The sequence below is a fragment of the Arachis ipaensis genome, chromosome B09 (genome assembly GCF_000816755.2).
Source record: "Arachis ipaensis cultivar K30076 chromosome B09, Araip1.1, whole genome shotgun sequence".
NCBI classification, from domain to species: domain Eukaryota; kingdom Viridiplantae; phylum Streptophyta; class Magnoliopsida; order Fabales; family Fabaceae; genus Arachis; species Arachis ipaensis.
The window spans coordinates 25,752,057-25,770,449 of record NC_029793.2 but is presented as its reverse complement, the minus strand read 5'-3'; the positions used below and the strand labels follow the sequence as shown (position 1 = coordinate 25,770,449).

General features: G+C 36.0%; 1 long non-coding RNA gene across 1 annotated transcript in view; it reads right to left on the bottom strand.

Moving 5' to 3' along the window:
* LOC110267020 overlaps window positions 1–18,167 on the bottom strand; it is a 20,394-nt gene extending 2,227 nt beyond the window's left edge. The window contains exons 1-2 of the long non-coding RNA XR_002354305.1: window positions 18,155–18,167; window positions 951–956 (exon numbers count right to left, since the gene is read on the bottom strand). This is a non-coding gene — a long non-coding RNA (uncharacterized LOC110267020). The remainder of the gene's footprint in view (window positions 1–950; window positions 957–18,154) is intronic.

The following is an 18,393-nucleotide window of genomic DNA, read 5'->3' as shown; positions in this document are numbered from 1 at the left end:
TGCCAATTCCCCTGCACCATCACCTCAAGCTTCAAAAGAACCACTAATTGAGAAGATTAAGGTACCAAAATACAAGCCAAGAATCTCATATCCTCAAAGGCTCATGGGGAAGAATGAGAAAAAGTAATACTCCAAATTTTTGGAGATATTCAAGTCACTGTACATCAACATTTCATTTATTGAAGCACTTGAACAAATACCCTGTATGTTAAATTCATGAAGAAATTGTTGTCCGAGAAAAGATCCTTAAAAGGAGGCCAAACAGTGGCAATGACTAGAGAGTGTAGTGCAATTATTCAAAGAAAGTTGCCAAGTAAGAAGAAAGATTCTGGAAGTTTCTAAATCCCCTGCACCATTGAAAATACAACTTTTGAAAGAGTATTGGGTGATTTAGGGGCAAGTATTAATTTGATGCATTTCTCTGTCATGGAAAAGCTTCAAATTAAAGAGATGAAACCAACAAAAATAGCTCTACAAATAGCAGACAAATCAATCAAGCATGTACATGGAGTGGTTGAAAATGTCTTGATCAAATTGAAAAAGTTTTTCCTCCCAATGGAGTTTGTTATCCTTGACATGAAAGAAGATGAGAATACCTCCATCATTTTAGGGAGATATTTTCTAGCCACTGAGAGAGCTCTAATAGATATGAAAATGGTGAATTAATGTTGAGGGAGCATGATGAGCACTTGGTTTTTCATGTTTTTAAAATCATGCATCATTCAAGTGAGGAGGAGAATTGCATGAAGATTGAATTAATTGATCCAAGCCTCTAAAAACCTCCTGATGAGACTAACAAGAGGTTGCAACCCAAATCCCTCTTTGTGAAAACTAACAAGACTCTCCTGACATCAAGTATAAGTTTGGTGTTGAGTGTGCACAATCACCTAAACGGGAAAAGAAGATTCTGAAGAAGCCTAGGAAATGGAGAAAGAAGAAAATTCTCACACAAGTGACTTCTCACCTGGACAACAAGTGATATAATTTTCTTCCCACCATGGATATGGCCAGATAAATCTAACAAATGGTATAGATCTTATACAGTAAATAAGATCCTCTCATTAAACACATTGAACTCATAGATGAAGACAATGGGAGGACATTCATAGTGAGAAGGGAGGCATTGGAGCACTATGATCAACCTCCACCTTAGCAAGAAACAATCGTCAACCTAGTGACGTTAAAGAAGTGCTTGTTGGGAGACAACCCAACGTTCGGTATTTTCTTGTTATCCTTTTTTTTGCTTTGTTTAAAGTTGTGTATGTGTTTCATAGATTAAGTTTGGTGTTACTACACCAACAGGATACTTGCACTTCACTAGGTACTTGGCACAGTTTCACATTGATTGTGTCATACTAAGTTTGGTGTTCTCACTTTGGTGTTGCCACACTTCACCCATGCAAGGTCTGCCTCCATGCAAACACATTAGTAACCTAGTTATTTTATGTTTTTATCTTTAATTTTGTTTGTTTTATTTGAATAAGCATCTGCATTACTTGATTGCTTTCACTAGATAATCATGATTATTCCTATTTCCATCATTATTATTTTTCCTTTGTCGCTCGAGGACAAGAAACCACTCTAAGTTTGGTGTTGGAAGCTATGCTCTGCATAGCCTAAGAGAATATGGAGGCAACAACAATGAATGAGGTAGTCAAGTTCTTTTACACTTTTTTTTACCTTTTATTTTGTTTATTCCTTTCTATTCTGTTTGATTTTTCTTTTGCTTTTGCACTGTTTTTATGTTTTCTCATTTCATGTCTTGTCTGCTGAACTTACTACTTGTAAGGTCCTCCTAAGCACTCTAATCACATAAAAAAGAGTTGTTCAGATGAAGGAGAGTTAAATCTAATAAATAAAGTTATCTTATGAAAAGTGGTGGTATACTACTTATGATTGTCAAGGATTAAGCTAAAATGTTGATGATCCTGTACGAAAGAGAAGAATGATTTCTTATGAGCATGAGGCCTAGAAAATTATTATGAGACCTCTAAATAAACAAAAAGATTCTTGAATTAAAAAAGAAAAAAAAAAGAGAAGGAGGAAAAGAAATAGCAAAGAAACAGAATAAAGAAAAGAAATCAAGATAAAGATTAAAGGTTGCAAAGCTCTGAGCATCAATCATTAAAGAGCCTAGTTATGTGTCTGTGGTGTTGATTGTCCAAGGATAGGGCTCGAGTGACTAGATCTTATGGGTGCCTCAGCACCCGGTAACTTGGGCCATCTGGTCCGGGATTATCGATCGAAAATTCACCATCAAGAGTTTCTTTGAGACAAAATATTTAGAAGTCCAAAGAGGCTTTGGACATCGATGGCTGAGAATTTAAAATCTTTAACTATCGTTTGTGGTACAAACGTATCAAAGAGTGGCTCAGGTAATTAGATTCAAGGGGTGCCTTACTGGTGCAAAATTTATAACCACAAACTAACCGGCTAGTGCACCATGTCGTACCAAGTAGTACCTCAAGTGAATAAGGATCGATCCCACGAGGATTGATGGACTAAGTAACAATGGTTAAGTGATTTACTTAGTTAGACAAACAAAAAATAGTGTTTGAGAGTTCAAAGAGCATTAAACAGTAAATTCAGAATATCAGAAGACAGACAATAAATAAGTTGGGAATAATATATAGAGAAACAGTTAAGGTTTCAGAGTTATCTATTTTCCGGATTGACTTTTCTTAATAACTATTTTAATCATGCAAGATTTAATTCATGGCAAACCATATGTGACTAAACCCTAATTCTTTAGACCTTTTTAGTCTCCTCTAACTCTCATCAACCGCCAATTCTTTGGTCAATTTATTCCAATTAGAGGGTGAAGTTTAATTTTGGTTATTATGCCACAAAAATCTTAATTATCCAAATATAAGAGGATTATATGTCACGTATCCCATTAAATCCAGATAATTAGAAATTTAGGAGAATATGTTTTCAAGCTGTTGTTCAAGTAAAGAGCTTTTTCAAGTTATACAAGAACTCAACTAGAAAGAGGGTCATACTTCCGTTCCACCCAATTTCATAAAATAAAGAACGAAAATAGTTCTTGAATTAAATGAATCAAAACATGAATTAAAATACAAAAATAATAGAATCAATCCATACAATAGACAGAGCTCCTAACCTTAACAGTGGAGGTTTAGTTGCTCATGGAAAAGAGTGAAAACTAGGATTCTGGTAAATTATAAATTGGACTGAGGTAGAATCCTCTCCGAGAAGAGAAGTTTCTTTTTCCTTTTATATATAATCCTAATTAATTTAAAAATCTATTTTCTAAAACTAAAATAATATCTTTTCTTATTTTAAAATAAAATACAAATTTAATCAAAATTAATTAAACTATGCGTGCATCCTTTGGAATAAGATTGGGGACCACTGGTATTATCAGCATCCACGCTAAACTTGGAAATTTCCAAGTTCAGCGTGGAGGAGGTAGTGGCATCTTTAGCGTGTTTCTTTGAATCCACGCTGAACTTGGCTTTTCCCAGGTTCAGCGTGGAGAAGGCAGCATGTGCTTCCCTGGGAGTTCTCAAATCCACGCTGAACTTGGCAGGAACCAAGTTCAATGTGGATAATGCAGAGGTTGATGGAGGCGAAATGTGTACTATTATATATTGTTCGAAAGCCCTAGAAGTTACCTTTCCAATGCCATTAGAATCACGTCAATTGGACCTCTGTAGCTCAAGTTATTTTCGTTTGAGTGCAAGGAGGTCAGGATTGACAACATCATTCGCTTTCTTTCTTTTTTGCTACAGAACTCCGTCAAATCCCTCCGAATGCTACCTGAAATAAATAGAATTGTGCACAACTTAAAGTAGCATCTATAGTGGCCAAAAGATATTTAAATTTTGATTAAACTTAGCAATTCAAGTGCAAATTCACAAGGAAAAGATAGATAAGATACTCACGCATCACAACACCAAACTTGAATTGTTGCTTGTCCTAAAGCAACCAAAATAAGTGCAAGATTAAGATGTGAATTTGCATGAGAAGTGAGAGTTTAGTCATGTTCAAGTATATTCTTAAAATGGGGTTTATTCATTGTAACTCTAAACAGTTTTGGCATCTCACTCTCCTTTGAATCAGAGGGATGTCAGTGTCATTCGGAATTAGAATCCAGATCATATTATGAATTCTCTGATCTTTATACTCCAGTTTAATCCTTGAACACAGCAAAATTTACTTTAATTCTCTTTTCTTTGGTGCTTTGCACCTTGAGCCTAGCCGTGACTTTAAATGTTTTGTCTCAAGCTTTACTTGACACAGAAACACCACAAGCACTTGACTGGGGAACTCTTTCTAAATTCTGATTTTTTTTTCAGTTACTCCCAGATAGTGGTGCTCAAAGCCTTTGGCGTACTCTGCTGAATGCATTTGGTCACGACTCTAAATATTCTGTCTCAAAGGTTACTTGAAACAACAATACCACAAGCATATAACTAGAAAAACAACTCTTTGAGCTTTTGATTATTTCAGACTCCCTAGTCATTGATGCTCAGAGCCTTGGACCTTGCTTTTATGCTTATTTTGTTGTCTCTTTTGCTTCAAGGATTAAATTTTTGTTTATTTAAGAGAAGTCATAATAATTCTCTAAATCCCTGTTCCTCATACATCAACATCCTTTAATTCAACTTCAGATATGCTATGTTTATGTCATTCATTCAGAGTTACAAATAACACCACCACAATTAAGTAAATATGACTAATTTTAGATATAAACTCACTCTTTTTCATGCATTACATCACCTTTTTTTTTTCAAGCTCAGTGAGCAATACATGAGGCACCTTTTTTTTTTGTTGCATAAAACTCAAATAACAAGATGAACAATAAATAAAACTAGACCCTAAGAATTGAAATAGTAATTGATCATGCAATAACAAAATAAACAAAAAACAGGAACATAACATAGTAAGAACGGAAAGGAATATAGAATGAAAGGAATTCAACCACCCCAGTTATCCTAGTGGTCGTTTCATTCTTCAGGCTGTGCTCCTCCGTGAAGATGATTCGCCTCCCTTTGGTGCCATAAAAATAAATAGAAAAGCCATAAGCGAAGCGACAACACCAAACTTAAAAGTTTGCTTGTCCTCAAGCAAAGAATCACTGAAAACAGGGAGGGACATAAAAAGACATACGGAGGAGTGAAAACAAATATTATTGCAAAAGAAGAATAAAATGATAAAAGGACAAGAGAGGTTAAAATAATTAAAATATATAGATGTTTTTTTCTAGATTTTTTTCCGGTTGTTTTTTTATTTTTTATTTTATTTATTTTTTTTATAAATTTACTGAACAAAAGAAAATTAGAGGAAGATGGGGAAACAAGCACGAACAGGGGACGTGAAGGCTCGGTTGGAAAGAGGGTGATATGCGTGAGGGTGGTTGGCTTTGTTTGTTGAATGGGACAATGTAGAAGGCCGCGGTGGGGAATGGAAGGGCAGGAGTGTAGTGGCGTTGGTGGGTGTGTTAGGAAGGAGTTGGGGTTTATATAGAATGAAAAGGGGTAGTGTTTATATAGGAGGGGGTTTGGGGAAGAGGTGTTGGTTTGAATAGAGAATTAATGAGGGGGTAGGTGGGGTGGTCACGAGAATTGGAGAGGGCGTGGTGGAGGGCATCGAATAGATAGGGAAAAGGGAGAGGGAATCAGGGAGGGTCACGAGAAAGAGAGGGGATCAGGGAGGGTTGAGCAGCCTTCACGCTGAATATGGTAAACACCAAGTTCAGTGCCAATGTTCCCGAATGCAATTCCCTTTGTATGCATGCATCCACGCTGAACTTGGGAAATTCTAAGTTCAGCGTGGAGTCTGGCTCTTGTTCACACTGAGTACGTCGTTCTCCATGCTGAACTTGGGATTCCCAAGTTCAGCGTGGGTCTTAAACCAAAAACACGCCAATTACGTCGTATGCCACGCTGAACTTGGAATTTTCCAAGTTCAGCGTGGACTTGGCAAAGACTCCCTTCCAAATTACACGCACCTGCCACGCTGAACTTGGAAAATTCCAAGTTCAGCGTGGAACTGGCAGACTCAACCTTCTCCAGAGTGTTCAAAAATTTTTCTAAGTGTCTGATTCCTGTTCTAAAAAATTCTGCATGATCAAGCATATGTAAAACAAAGGAAAAACAGTAAAACTCAATAAAAATCAAATAAATAATAAAATCAACGTAACGGAAAATTAACTAAGGATATAAAATTATCAGGTTGCCTCCCGACAAGCGCTTCTTTACCATCACTATCTTGACGGTCAGCTCCTTTAAGGAGGAGGATCATAGGGGCTCAGCTCTTCACCCTTTACTTTGAAATTCTTTCCTTTGTCTGCATAAATTAGCTCAATATGCTCCAGAGAGAGGATTCTATTTACTGTATAAATCCACACTGGATTGCTAGTCAACACCACCTTCATTCCTGGGGAGAAACCTTCAGTGAGGATCTTTTTGTTTCTCCATCCCCTGGGTACTTTCTTCTTTTTGGGGGCCTTCTCCTTGGTGGATGATGCATTCCCGACACCAAACTTAGGTTTGATGTCAGGAGAAATTTTATTGGTTGTCACTAAAGGAGGTTTGAGCTATAATTTCTGCTGTGCATCATCAGGGGGTTCTTGAAGGTTTGGATTAATAAGCTCAGTCTGCATGCACCTCTCTTCTTCACCTGCTAAATGTATATCTTTGAAGACGTGAAAGACTAGTTACTCATCATGTACTCTAAGCACTAATTCACCCACTTCTACATCAATTAGAGCTCTCCCAGTGGCTAGGAATGGTCTTCCTAGAATTATAGAGGCATTCTCATCCTCCCCCGTGTCAAGAATCACAAAATCTGCTGGGAGGAAGAACTTACCCACTTTGACCAAGATATTCTCCACTAATTCGTATGCAGGCTTCATAGATTTGTCTGCCATCTGTAATACTATCCTTGTGGGTTGTGCCTCTTGGAGTTGCAACTTCTTCATCACAGACAAGGGCATTAAATTGATGCTTGCTCCCAGATCACATAATGCTTTCTCAAAGATTGTGCTCCCAATGGTGCATGGAATTTGGAAGCTCCCTGGATCTGGCATTTTCCTTGGCAAGTTATTCTGAATGATGGCACTGCATTCTTTAATCAGGACCACTGTCTCATCTCCCTTTAAAGGCTTCTTCTTTGACAACAACTCCTTCATGAACTTGACATAGAGAGGCATTTGCTCCAAAACCTCAGCAAAAGGAATATTGATTTGCAACTTTCTGAAGACTTCCAAGAACTTTGAAAACTGCCTGTCCTTGGTCTCCTTTTGAAGTCTCTAAGGATATGGCATTTTAGGCTTGTACTCAGGAGCCTTTGGCAGTGTAGGATAAGTGTCAAGAGAGTCTGGGAATAGGTTGTCTGCACGCTTTGGAGGGACGTGCTCTACTTCTTCCTTCTTCTCTCCTGGAGCTTCCTTTTCAACTGGCTCCTCATTAACTTGTGCTTCCGTACTTGCCACTTGTCCACTTATCAAGGTGATAGCCTTGCATTCCTCTCTTGGATTTGGAATTGTGTTACCAGGAAGGCTATTAGTGGTCCTCTGATCAATTTCATTAACTTTTGTGGCTAATTGACCCATCTGAATCTCCAAATTCTTGATTGATGCTCTGGTTTTCTATCTAAAACTTGCCAGTATTGATTCCAAATCATTGTTCTGCTGGGGCTGAGAAGTTGCTTGCTGAGATGATTGAAACTGGTGGTTATTGTGACTGTTCTGTTGGAAGCCGCCCTGAGAATTATTGTTGAAATTCGGAGGTCTCTGAGGTTGGTCCCTCCATCCAAAATTTGGGTGATTTCTCCACCCCTGATTGTATGTCTTAGAATATGGATCATTATTGGGATTTCTAGGACCACTCCCCATGTAATTGACCTGTTCAGAAGAGGATTGAGCATAATCATAATTATCATTTGCACAAAATTACCTGTCATGTCATAGGAGTCCTCTTGAGGTGGATTTTGGGTGTTGATCGTTGAGATTTGCATGCCACCTATCTACTGAGTAAGTAAATTTATTTGCTGAGACATAAGCTTGTTCTGAGCAAAAATAGCATTAAGAGCTTCTACTTCCATAACACCCTTCTTCTGAGGAGCCTCAGAGTTCACAGGATTCCTGTTAGATGAGTATAAATATTGGTTACTAGCAACCAATTCAATCAGCTCAATAGTCTCCTCCGGTGTCTTCTTCTTATGCAATGAACCACCTGCAGAATTATCTAAGCACATCTTGGACATTTCACCCAAGCCTTCATAAAAGATATATAGTTGGGTCCATTTGGAGAACATGTCCGGAGGGCATTACCTAGTCAGTAGCTTGTATCTCTCCCAAGCTTCATAAAGAGTTTCACCATCCTTCTACCTGAAAGTCTGAACCTCCACCCTAAGCTTAGTCAGCTTCTTTGGTGGGAAAAATTTAGTAAGAAACTCAGTAACAATCTTGTCCCAAGTATCCAAACTCTCATTGGGTTGGGAATCTAGCTATAGCTTTGCTCTATCCCTCAGAGCAAACGGTAAGAGCATGAGTTTGTACACCTCATGGTTCACTCCATTTGTCTTCACAGTATCACAAATCTGCAGAAAATTAGAAATAAATTGATTTGGGTCTTCTTGGGGAAGACCATGATACTGGCAGTTTTGTTGCACCAGGGTGACCAATTGTGGCTTCAACTCAAAGTTGTTCGCAGCTATAGGAGACACCACAATGCTTTTTCCATAAAGATCTGCAGTAGGAGCAGAGTAAGAGCCAAGCACTCTCATTCCCATTCGGATTTGCCATGTTGGCATCAACAGCATTATTATAATCCATAGTGGATTCTGCAGCCTTGTAAAGTCTTGCTTGTTGCAAATGCCGCCTGAAAGTCTTTTCAGGTTCAGGATCAAAGTCTAAAAGAGGTTCCTTGTTCCTGTTCCTGCTCATAAACAGACAGAAAACAAGAAAAGATGAAATTCTCTACGTCAGAGTGCAGAGAATTCCCAATGAGGTAACTTGTGTAAAGAAATAAAATAAAATTACTATTTAAAATAAATAAATAAAATTAAAAAATTACTAGTAAATTTAGGACAAAATTTTTTTGAAATTATGGAGATAAATAAATAAGAAAAATTAAAATTAAAATAACTAGAAAACACCAAATTTAATTTCAGAAATTGAAAAGAAATAATTGAACAAAAAAATTCGAAAATTAAAATCAAGAATTAAATAAACTAATAAATAGGAAAATAAAATTTATGCAAGGGAAAAAATGAAGTAATATGAAATAACACAAAAAAAGAGCAACGGAAGTAAATGAAAATAAGATGAATAAGGTAAGCTAATGACGTTCACGAATTAATTAAAAAAAATTAAAAGGGAAGTAAAATAAAACAAACGAAGACAGGAGGTGGATGTGGACGAAACTAAAAAAGAAAATAAAATAAAAAAATAGAAAATAAAAGATAATAATACTAAAAAAATTAATTAAAAAAATTATCTAATTTAAGCAATCAAACAACGAGTGGTTGTCAATCACAGTCAATTTCTGGCAACGGCATCAAAAATTTGGTGCGGAATTTATAAGCACAAATTAATCGGCAAGTGCATCAGGTTGTACTAAGTAGTACCTCAAGTGAATGAGGGTCGATCCCACGAGGATTGATGGACTAAGCAACAATGGTTAAGTGATTTACTTAGTTAGACAAATAGAAAATAGTGTTTGAGAGTTCAAAGAGCATTAAACAGTAAATTCAGAATATCAGAAGACAGACAATAAATAAGTTGGGAATAATATATGGAGAAACAGTTAAGGTTTCAGAGTTATCTATTTTCCGGATTGACTTTTCTTAATAACTATTTTAATCATGCAAGATTTAATTTATGGCAAACCATATGTGACTAAACCCTAATTCCTTAGACCTTTTTAGTCTCCTCTAACTCTCATCAACCGCCAATTCCTTGTTCAATTTATTCTAATTAGAGGGTGAAGTTTAATTCTGGTTATTATGCCACAAAAATCCTAATTATCCAAATATAAGAGGGTTATATGTTACGTATCCTGTTAAATCCAGATAATTAGAAATTTAGAAGAATATGTTTTCAAGCTGTTGTTCAAGTAAAGAGCTTTTCCAAGTTATACAAGAACTCAACTAGAAAGAGGGTCATACTTCCGTTCCACCTAATTTCATAAAATAAAGAAAGAAAATAGTTCTTGAATTAAATGAATCAAAACATGAATTAAAATACAAAAATAATAAAAATAGACAGAGCTCCTAACCTTAACAATGGAGGTTTAGTTGCTCATGGAAAAGAGTGAAAACTAGGATTCTGGTAAACTGTAAATTTGACTGAGGTGGAATCCTCCCCGAGAAGAGAAGTTTCTTTTTCCTTTTATATCTAATCCTAATTAATTTAAAAATATATGTTCTAAAACTAAAATAATATATTTTCCTATTTTAAAATAAAATACAAATTTAATCAAAATTAATTAAACTATGCGTGCAGCCTTTGGAATAAGATTGGGGACCACTGGTATTATCAGGATCCACGCTGAACTTGGAAATTTTCAAGTTCAGCGTCGAGGAGGCAGTGGTGTCTTTAGCGTGTTCCTTTGAATCCACGCTGAACTTGGCTTTTCCCAGGTTCGGCGTGGAGAAGGCAGCGTGTGCTTCCTTGGGAGTTCTCAAATCCATGCTGAACTTGGCAGGAACCAAGTTCAACGTGGAGGATGTAGAGGTTGCTAGAGATGAAATATGCACTATTATATATCGTTGGAAAGCCCTGGAAGTTAGCTTTCCAATTCTGCTAGAATCACGTCAATTGGACCTCTGTAGCTCGAGTTATTCCCGTTTGAGTTCAAGAAGGTCAGGATTGACAGCATCATTCGCTTTCTTCTTTTTCTGCTACAGAACTCCGTCAAATCCCTCTGAATGCTACCTGCAATAAATAGAATTGTGCACAAATTAAAGTAGCATCCATAGTGGCCAAAAGTTATTTAAATTTTTATTAAACTTAGTAATTCAAGTGCAAATTCACATGGAAAAGATAGATAAGATGCTCACGCATCACTTACGGGATTATCAATCGAACGCCCACAATCAAGAGTTGCCTTAAAAATGGAGCATTTAGAGTTGTCATCCCGAAAAGCTCTCTGTTATAAATAAAGAATTCAAGGATCAATCAAAGCTTAAAAGAAGGGTCTCATAATATCATCTGGCCTTAACTCCCGGGGATCCTTCACTCCCAAGAATGCAAGATTCATCAAGAAAGAAGAGAAATTAAAGATAATCACATGGTTTGCTAAACCTCACTCCTAAGAAGGACATGAACTTCAAGAATGATTCAACCCTCCTTCATCTAATACAATTCTTTACTTTTCTTTTTCTCTCTTTTGCTTGAGGACAAGCAAAGTATTAAGTTTGGTGTTGTAATGCATGAGCATCTTAAATACTTTTCATTGGCATTTCTTATAGAAAATTGATGACCTTTGCTTGATAATTATATGATTTTCAAGGCTATGCTTTGATTTCTTTGATTTTATCATTTTTATAGGGAATTGTTAGGAAAAGAGGAAGCTTAGAACATAAGTAGCAAATCAAGAGCAACAAATTGAAGCCTCTGGATACACTTCACGTCCAACGGCAGAGAGGGAGTTGTGTGTACGCATCTCATGCGTGCACACACAACTAACGAAAAAGAGATACTATGCGTATGCATTTGTCATGTGTACGCATGACAACAATAGCTGTGGGATTTGGGATCCCTACCATGGCAAGGTTGGGGAGCAAATAGAGAGCAAAACTTCAAGTGTGAAGTGCATTCGTAGGACGTGAAGATATAGCCGTTGGTCGTGGGGGGGTGTTGTGCGTATACATCTTATGCGCGTACGCACAACCAGTGCGAAAATGGACATCATGCGTACGCATGATAACATTAGCGTGCAACGTGAGAACAAAGTCATGCGATGTGAAGAGAAGCAAACAGAGGCTGAATTAAAGCAAAGTGAAGCCACGTTCAACGTGGAACTCTTCACGTCTAACGTAAGGATCAAGACAGAGAGTAAATTGGACCAAGATTTGGCTTCACCTACAACGTGAAGGGACTCACGTGTGACGGGATATTATGGGTCACCTCCTAGGGGCTTTAATTCATCCAATAAGTCCTCCAATTTTTCAACTCTTAAGTGATTACTCAAGGCTCAACATAAGCCCTTGAATTCTAGCATTAATTGAGGATCATGAGGAGAAAGATCTAAAGTATGACTTGGGAAGAAAAGTATTAATGAGTTAGATTTGATTTTGTTTTAAGTTGATTCTATTTTAAGTTTTGAATTTTGAATTTGTTTAGGGTTAGTATATAAGGAAAGAAGTCACACAGGTGCTCTCTTCTTCGGCAGCTTTTACAATTCAAAGTTTTTAGGTTTTCTCTTGAAGCATGAGCCACTAATCTCCTTGGTTAAAGTTAGGGGCTCTGTTGATTCCTATGGACTAATATTCTATCTTTTCTACCTTTGATTAATGCATTGATATTTTCTTAAAAAAAGTTTTCGTTCTTCATCCAAAGGATTTGAATGTGTTGGGAAACAATTCTTCTGTGACTTGAATTCTTTTAATTTCTTGAAGAAGTTAATTAATTGAATTAAGTTTGAAAACTTCTTCTCACAATTCTTAAGTTTGAAACTAGACTTGATATGTGACATCGAATCAACTAGGAATAATTCTTGTGAATTGTGTAGTTCTAAAATCAGTGAGAGTGCTTCACCTCTTTTCTTAAATAATTGACTAAAGGATTAGCGATTAATTAGGTTAAAGAAAAATTGAATTACTAAAGGATTGGGGTTCGATTACTAATGATTTACCATAAATACATCTTTGCATGATCAAGGTAGAAAGTAAAAAGTGTTTTTCAGGAAGTCTCAACATCTCTGAAACCTTAACTCTCTTAATCATATTACTTTCTCAACCAGTTTTAGTTTGCTCTTATTTAATTCTCTGTTTTCATGCTATTTGCTATTGAAACCCTAAGTTGTGCTTGTCTGACTAGGTTAATCAATTGACTATTGCTTGTTTAATCTGTTAATCCTCGTGGAAACAATAACCCACTCCTGTGATATTACTTGGTACGACTTGGTGTACTTGCCGATCGTCTATGGTTTTGTAAAATCCACATCAATAGATCTATAAGAATTTCTTGATCCAAAATTACAACCACCAACAACAACAAAATGAAATAAAATATCAAAGCACATTTGAGCTAGATGATGAAGAAATAAAGGAAGATGCAGCTAATCTAATTGCAGATCCATTTGCTATAGCAACTCACAGTGATAAAATAGCAACACGAGCTTGAGAAAAAGGATATGGTTGCAGGAATGAAGAAGAAGCAGGTGCAATGGCGCATGGCGAAAAGACGCGAAGGTAGAAGGAGATTGAGAGCAAACCAACACCATCTCCGATCTTCTATTCTGACTTCGAAGGCAACAGCAAGATGGAAGCAAGAGCGGTAACAACACTTGGCGAGACATCAACGTCGTGAATGATGGCAGAAATAAACGGCCTCATGCTTGTGGCAAGGCAACTAGCTATGGTGGCAGTGCTAACCTTGTTTCACAAGAGGGAGCTTTGAAGAAGTAGAATTGTTGTTGTCTAAAATATCCTTGATTAGAATTATCCAGAGTTGTTGGAAGTTGCTGATATTTTGTAGACAACTGCCTAATTGCTATTGCCTTGTCCAACTTAATTAGTTAGAAAGCTTAATTATTTAGAAATATTAGCTACGGAGATTCCACACTTAGCTAGCATATTGTAACTATATATAGTGTGTCAGTTATAATCAAGTGAGAAATTTTTTCACTCAATAATAAATCCAGTTTCTCATTCATCCCTTTAATTCATCTATGAAATCTTTCTTTGCTCTTTCTTGTTTGAAGAATTGCAGCTCCGAACAAGTTTCAACATGGTGCGATGAGCATGGAGGTGTTGTAGATTGATGAACACATAGAGAATCAACGATTTTGTCTCTTCCTTCTGGATCAACCATGACAGAACCTGGAAAAGGAGTGGAAAGCTCAATAAGTTCACAGAATCAGAACTCACAAAACCAAAATTTCTCTACAGAAAATTTGCAAATCTTGGCAAGATTGATGAATCAACTTGCATCCCTACAATCGCAAGTAGGAAGAACCAACATCACTCCAATTCAAGATCCAACAAACCCATATTACCTTCATTCGAATAAAACTCCAGGTTTAATCCTCACTCAACTCCTTTAACGACACGCAATTACCATTCTTGGGCAAGATCAGCCTCATTATCCATAAAATCCAAGAACAAATTGGGATTTATTCACATATTTCTTCCAAAACCAGAAAGATCCTATCCAAATTTTCAATTATGGGACAGATGTAATACTTTTGTGTTGTCATGGTTACATTCCTCTTTAAGCAAGGAAATCTTGCTGAGCGTCCTCTCCTGCAACATAGCTTCAGACCTTTGGAACGATCTTAAACATAGGTTCTATGAGGGAGATTTATTTCATGTAGCAGAACTCTAAGAAGAAATGTTTGCAATGAAGAAAGGAGAACTCTCTATCACAGAATATTTCACCAAATTGAAGGAAATTTAGGAAGAACTTGATGAGTTCAGACCACTTCCAAACTGCAATTGCGGGTCACAATGCTCATGTAGATTAAAAATTGTGCAAGAATACTATGATCAAGAATATGCTATCCGAATCTTGAGAGGATTAAATGATCAATATAGTAAAGTCAAGTTACGGATTATCTTCATGTCACCATTGTCAAAAGTTAATTCCATATACTCTATGCTTTTATAACAAGAAAGACAACTCATAGGACCTAATCATGCTAAAGAAAAGATTATTGTGAATGTTGTAAACATTAATGCTGGCAGTAACAATTCTAAAGAATTCACTCCAAACTTTACTCCATTTATGTGAGGAGGAAGAAATGTCAATAATCGACCAAGCAGAGGGAGAACCGGAGCAAGTAGAGGATCAATGAGGATTGTTCTCATTGTGGCAAGTCTAGCCACAGAGTTGAAGCTTGCTACCACAAACATAGTTTTTTCCTCATTTACAAAGAAGATTTGAAATTGCCAGTATCAACAATCTTATTGTTGCTAAGAATGCTGTTGATCCAAGCAACAATCTTAAAAGAAACTCAGCCCAAAATAAAGAGAAATAAAGCTTTGATGATTTGTTCTCTAAAGATTAAAAAAAAGTACTGATTGCACTCTTTCAATAACAAAGAAGTGATCATCCTCATTCTACCCTCCAATCTCAAGCAATTGATACTGTTATACCTCTATCATCAAGTGTTTATCATATTCTTTATGCATTTCACACATTTTACAGTCTAATAATTAGATAATGGACACTGGTGCTACTGCACATGTCACTTTTTCTTTTAATTTTTTTTCAAATTTACAATATAATTGACCCTATTTTGATAAAATGTTCTAATGGCACCGAAATAATTACAAATATTTATGGGACTGTTGTGCTATCACAAACCTTTATTTTAACTAATGTTCTCTATGTACCATCTTTTACATTCAATCTCGTCTCTATGTCCAAAGCAACTAATATTTTATCTTATGAATTTTTGTTCAAAAATGGATATTGTGAGGTCTAGGACAACCATTCCATGAAGATGATTATGCATACTGACCAGAGAGGTGGACTATACATACTTGATAGAGAGGCATCCTACAACTACTGCAAACCAAAACCTACACAAGTAGTAAGCTCAAACAGCACTATACCAGCAAACACTACTATCACTACTAACAATTCCATTAATCATCACATTTGGTATTGTAGATTAGGCCACATTTTCAATAATAGGTTGTTAGAAATGTAAAAATATTACCCTTTTATTATTTTTTCTTTGAATAATATTTCCTGTGAACCTTGTCATTATGTTAAACAAAAATATTTATCTTTTAGCTTAAGCTAAACAAAGTCAAAAAATTTGTTTGAGTTAGTCCACATGGATATTTGGAGATCTGTTTCCATCCCATTCTTTGCTGAACACAAGTATTTTTTTTTTTACTATTGTTGAGGACAAAAGCAGATTCACATAGATTTTTTTTATGAAAAATAAAAGTGAAACTCTCTTTCTTGTTCATTATTTTATGCAATTTGTTAAGCTTTAACATCAAATAAATGTTAAATGCATTCAAATTGATAATGGTGTTGAATTTAAAATGTTAAAATTCTATGAATCAAAAGGTATCCTCTACCAAACCTCATATGTTGAAACACCTCAACAAAATGGGATAGAGGAGAGAAAACATTAAGAAATATTAAACATAGCTAGATTACTCTTATTTAAGGTTAATTTACCAAAAAGATTTTGAAATCATGCCACTGCTCATGTTGTTCACATTCTTAATAGATGCATAGCTATGCTGGTAAGAACTCCTACCCATATAAGCTTCTTTTTAGCAAAATACCAAATATTCAACACCTTAAAATATTTGGATGATTAGCTTTTGTATCAATCTTGATTGTTCACAGAGAAAAATTTGATAAAAGAGCAAGAAAATGTTTTTTTTAGGGATACAATCTGGCACTAAAGGCTATTTACTCGTAGATGTTCACAACTAGGGCTGGCAATGGGTAGAGTAGGGTAGGATTTGGAATCTACCCTAATCCTACCTGCAAGTTGAAAATTTTTTTAAAATTCTACCATACCCTACCCGCGGGTTGAGAATTTCTCAACTCTAACCCTACCCTCACCCTAAAATTATTCTAAACCCTACCCGCAGAAAAATAAAAAAATTTTAAGTAAATATAAAATTCAACCATTCTAAATTTCATACATATTAATAAAATAGAAAATAAAAAGCTAAGTTCGAATTAAAATTAAAAACAACAAAATCTTAAAGAAATCTAACATAAAATTACAAATAATATGACTATCAACTAGCTTAGTGGTTATTTCAAATTTTATAAGAGAAAGATTGTAAGTTCAACACTCACTTTCTTCACTACATATATAACTTTTACATATATATTATATAATATATTAAGGGTGCGGGTATGATAGAATATGGTATACTCTGAATCTGTACCCTACCCTACCTGCAGCGGGTCGGGTAGCCAACCCTACCCGAACGGATTGGTCCGGATTGAATACCCGCGGATAGGATATACTTTGTCAGCGCTATTCACAACAAATAGTTTTTTATAAGTAGAAATGTGATTTTTTATGAGAATATTTTTTCTTATCTTAACTTCCATCATTTTTTTGATAACTATATCATTCCTAACATAACATCTAGCACTACTTCCACACACACATGGCATGATGCATCCGATTATTTTCAAAACCATGATGATATAACAGGTAAAAATTCCACGAACACTACTCAAGACAATGGTCTCACACCTTATACACAACCCATTATTTCTGATAATGCTATTTTACAAAGGTCTACAAGGGAAAGACATAGACCAAGCTACCTAGATGGTTATCAATGTAATACAACCATCTCTCCAAGTCATGACCAACCATTTACTCCTCAGAGGTATCCCATGTCAAATCATTTATGCTATGACTCTCTTTCTCAGTCACACAAGTCTTTATCTATCACCATTTCAACAAACCCCGAACCAACATCCTATGAACAAGCAATCATTCATGATTGCTGGAGACAAGCCATCAAATCTGAGCTACAATTATTAGAGGACAACAACACTTGGACGATCACCGCTCTCCCAAAAGGAAAAAAGGCAATTGGGTGCAAATGGATTTTTAAAACAAATTATAAATCTGATGGGAGCATCGACAGGCACAAAGGAAGACTTGTTGCGAAGGAATTTACACAAACTCAAGGTTATGATTACTTTGACACTTTCAGTCCAGTCATTAAAATGATAACCTTTCGATTTCTCTTAGCCATTGTTACAAGCAAAAACTAATTCCTCCACCAACTTTTTTGCATGGTGACATACTTGAAAAGTCTATATGAAAGTGCCTCAAGTTCTGAGTGCTCCACCAAGGCCAATTTGCAAGCTCCAACGCTTTTTATATGGCCTCAAACAGGCAAGTTACTAATGAAATATAAAGCTCTGCTCAGCCTTGCTGTATTTGGGTTACGCTCAATCAAAGGCAGACCATTCCTTGTACACTAAGTCAACTTCAACAACTTTTACATTCATATTGATCTATGTAGATGATCTAGTAATCGCATGGGACAACATAAATGAAATTCAGAATATCATGAAGAAGCTGGATAATTTGTTCAAAATCAAAGACTTGGGTAAGACCTGCCTAAATACTCGAAGGTCAGTGTCAGGGTATTTCTTCTTTGTTGGCTGCTCCTTATAGTTTCATGGAAAAGCAAAATACAGGAAACTGTGGCTCAATCATCATTAGAGACAGAATATTGAGC